The sequence below is a fragment of the Alligator sinensis genome, unplaced genomic scaffold, assembly GCF_000455745.1.
Source record: "Alligator sinensis unplaced genomic scaffold, ASM45574v1 scaffold1322_1, whole genome shotgun sequence".
Taxonomy (NCBI): domain Eukaryota; kingdom Metazoa; phylum Chordata; order Crocodylia; family Alligatoridae; genus Alligator; species Alligator sinensis.
In genome coordinates this window covers 2,313,180-2,317,144 of record NW_005842116.1, presented here as the reverse complement: position 1 = coordinate 2,317,144, position 3,965 = coordinate 2,313,180, and the positions used below count along the sequence as shown (strand labels likewise).

Sequence of the window (3,965 nt, the reverse complement as noted above, 5' to 3'; positions counted from 1 at the left end):
CTCCTGTCCGGCCCTCGCCCGCCTCCCCGCGCCACGGCCGCTTGTTGTGGGAGCGCAGGGACGTACCGGAGCCCTTCTCCTGCCCCGGCAGCGCACAGGGGCTCTGACCGGACAGGTCCCGGCTTCGCAGCACTGCCCGGGGCGGGAAGCGGGTTTCCCCTCGCCGCGCTCACACCGTGGCCGCTGCACCGTGACAAACCAGCTGCCGGCGGTGGTAGCAGCATCTCTGGTCAGGCCATGTCCAGGGCCCTGGCCTGCCAGCAGCTCCTCTTCACACATCTTCAATATAGCTGCAGACACTGTGCACCTGTTGCGCTGTCTGAAAGGAAAAGGCTACAGGGATTCTGCCCCCTTCGGCCTCACCTAACTCCATCAACTTGAAGAAGATATTGGTGATTTTGGTGCAACAGGACAGTATGAAGCTCTCTTTTGGGTAGACAAGTTGCTTATTTGAAGGCAAGGTCAGTGCCTTGGGCTCGCCGTGTGAAACAGAAATCCCTTTTGGGCAGACAAGGGCCTTGCTCAGCACCTTGCTCAGCAAGGTGACACTGTGGTGTGACCCTGCCCCTGGACACTGGCCAGGATATTAAAAACTGACTAGTGATTTGGGGTGCCTAACCAGAGGCTTTGAAAGAGCCCAGGTTTTCAGCAAGTGTGGAAACCCCTGCAGCTGTATGAAAATCACAGCTTTGCCAGGGGCTTCATGGAGGGCACTCAAAACCACAGGGCAGTGTTGAAACCTCTGCCCCTCCCCACACAGTGAAGATCAAGGTGTGAAATTCTCTATCAGAGCAAAAGTGACAGCCAGGGTAGCATAGGGAGCAGAGCAGCATTATAACCACGGCTCCTCCCTGCTGGAATAAATGCCAAAACAGCAAGAGCACCGATCCCTTCCCCATCGACTGGCGCTGCACTTGCGGGCACGAGGAGGAGAGGCATCTTCTATTTGGGCTTGGGCTTAAGATGCTCAGCAGCCAGGCAGCTGTGAGTCAGCCCAGAGGAACACTAGATTTGTATCCTATACACTACATTAATCAGAAGCCCCGACTTAGTCAAGTGAGGTGTTTTGTTTTTTCAATGGTTACAAGATACGCATGCCCTTCCTGCTGCCAAGTTGCCTGAGAAATGTGCTGGCTGTCATGGACTTAACATTTCCCTAATATTTGAAAATGTTTGAAAAATCAATTGTAGTTCTAAAAATAAAGATGAATGAGAAAATGGGTTTAGCTCCCCCAAACTGAGCAGCCCCTCAGGGATGACATGGGTAGAGCTGGCTGAAAGGCTGCAGACCTTACATTAAACAGGCAAGGGGGGAAGGACCACAGCTGGGCTTAAGGGACTCACGAAAACCTGGAGGCACGTGGGATCCACACGGTCGTTCTCCTTCTTGCAACAATGAGAATGTAGGTTGCCAGGACACAAACCCTTAGAAAAAAAAGCCCCCACCCAGGCATTAGAAATAGCAAGACTTGTACTAAAGGCATTCAGAGAAGAAGGTCTGAAACACGTGAACTAAAAAAAAACAACCCAAGTAGCTCACAAGAATTTTATTTTCATTCAGACCACGTATTCCTTTTGAGACAAGGAGCAGCTGAACTTCAACAGATTACACCGAAGCACCACAACTTCACTATACTTTACCTCAAATAAATCAGGACTGATTTCCTACAGTGCATTAACCATTGTAAACCAAGGACTAGGAACCATGTGTTACACATTCTTTTACCACTGGTCCATCACAAGAGGAAATGTTTGCATTTCACAAGTAAGAACACAGATCGGATCAGCAGACAATGAAAAAGTTCATCCTTCAGCCAGCTCGCAGCAGGAAAGGCCCATGGCCAAATCTCAGCACAGAAAAGTACCAGACATGAGGTGAAGTTTCTTAGACCACTTATTGTTCGACTGTGCACATCTTAGGCCTGTTTGCTCCTGCCGGTTTGATGTTGACCACGCCAACTACATTTACAATCGTTTGGACACAGGACGAGATCTTTGTCCTTGTGGAGCTGGAGGTTAAACACGAACACCCTGAAGCCTTAACGTACAGATGCAAATATATTGCACCACAAACAGCCTCAAATTGGCCCCGCAAGCTACATCCTAAGCAAAGCTACAGCCAAACCACAAACAGAACCAAGCACAAACTGACATTTCTACACTAACACCGAGAACGGCTCAACAACCCAACCAAGAACACAGTATACGCTGCCTTCAATCGCATCTATTTTGATCCACTGCTTAACTAGCAAAGCCAAACAACCTACCAAACCCTTCACTGCTGCATATCAAAATGCACAACTAGCACAAAGCCTCAACCTCCCTGCACACAATCGGGGCCAACCCAAGACCGAGTGCACGGTGCAACTTGAAGCGTGCGGCTGCTTGCTCCTAATGGGTGTTTGAAAGTGTAGAGAGGCACTCAGCAGTCTCCATCTGTACTTCTCTAAGCAGACATTAAACATTCACCTTCCTCCTGCCCACCCCAACCCACACTTCTTGATCCCGAGCTTTCTTCTCTTGCTTCCATTCCTTCTTCTCCAGCTGCCCTTCAGGGACCTGCAAGAGTACACAAAACAGAACTGGAGTCGACTGGCAATGTATCCCACACCCCAGGAAATATAGACTAGAATGTAGCTCCTAGTACCCATCGTACTCTCGAGATTGGTGTCCTTTAAAAACAAGGGGGATGCGACATACCTCCGGTTTACTAAAAGAGGACGAGTACGGCCCTAGCAGTTACCCGTGTATGACAACAGCAGGACCTAGGACACGAATCCTGTGTGCGCAGCTGCCCCAGTGCTCCCACCTTCCACAAGGTGCTAATCACAAGGTTGACAACTTGGGGATGCAAGTTGCAGAGAGGACAGACAGCGTGTCCAAGCTCCCTTACCTTTCCCTCCTGCTGGGCGGGAGGGGATGTCTTCCCTCCTTAGTGGCTAACGGCTGCCCATCTGTTGTCTTGTCTGCTTCTCCTTCCAGGGGTTAAAAAATGGACAGACACTGGATTTAAATCAGCACATCAGAGGACGAGACTACAGGCCCCAGCTTCTCTCCCTCTTTTACTCTCACCTGGACTCGCGGTCACTCTGTCCTCTGTCTGCGGAAAGTGGTAAGGACAGATGTCTGCGGGCTCGACTGCTGCCATCCTGGTCAGCCAGAAGCTGTGTGTGACAGGCCGGGACTCTGGATAGTACTGCTAGGGCGGCACCATGAACGGTGACCACAAACACCAAAAACCCTGCTGACAGGGCGGTGCTCCCTGCACACAGCTGGCAGCTGGGGCATGAAGCCCAGAGACAACCTGCAAAGTCCTGAATGCCAGCTGACAGGTGCCCCAGGTGGTCTTGATCAGGGGTCAAAGCTGCCCCGTGGACAGAAGGGCCAGACAGGACAGAAGGGCCACGACTTCAGCCTCCCGCCACGGAAGCCACAGAGCCCAAAGGGCTAAAGGAGGCCTCCTCCCCCACGGTCAGAGGGGGTGGGGCTGCAGCCCTGTGTACAGGGTGCGGGGGCGCATCTTGCAGGGACCTGGACCTGAGTTACAGGAAGGTCGGTAAGCCTCAGGGTCCCAACACACTCAGTGCCCCCCAGAAGCCTGCAGCCTTCCCTGTTGTATGTGGGTATCCTCTCTGGCCAAGCTCACCAAGTGGAACGAGACCTGACCCAGAGGATCAAGGGGACCTGGGCCCTGCTTACAGGCTGCAGGCCGGGGGTGGGGGCGCAGAACAACGGCTGGCCAAGTGCCAGGGCACTCGTCTCCAGGGACTCCGGTGGGAAATACATAGCCTGCCCTCAAGAAGGAGGGCAGTAACCCTGCATGCGGGCTACCAAGTGGCCGAAAAAATATGCCAGCCACCCAAAAAGAAGGGGTCTCCCCGCCGCAATGCCCGGCGCGGCCACAGGAGGGCGGCTCTAAGCAGGGCTTTGTCTCCGCCGCCATGGGCTGCGGCAATGCCCCGAAG

At 53.0% G+C, this 3,965-nt stretch overlaps 1 long non-coding RNA gene across 1 annotated transcript; it reads right to left on the bottom strand.

Moving 5' to 3' along the window:
* Positions 1 to 1,545: 1,545 nt before the first annotated feature.
* On the bottom strand, positions 1,546 to 3,496 carry LOC112550463. Its single transcript, XR_003094333.1, has 3 exons — positions 3,073 to 3,496; positions 2,894 to 2,975; positions 1,546 to 2,559 (listed from the first exon to the last, which is right to left on the bottom strand). It is a non-coding gene; the product is annotated as an uncharacterized LOC112550463 (long non-coding RNA).
* Between the last annotated feature and the right edge of the window lie 469 nt (positions 3,497 to 3,965).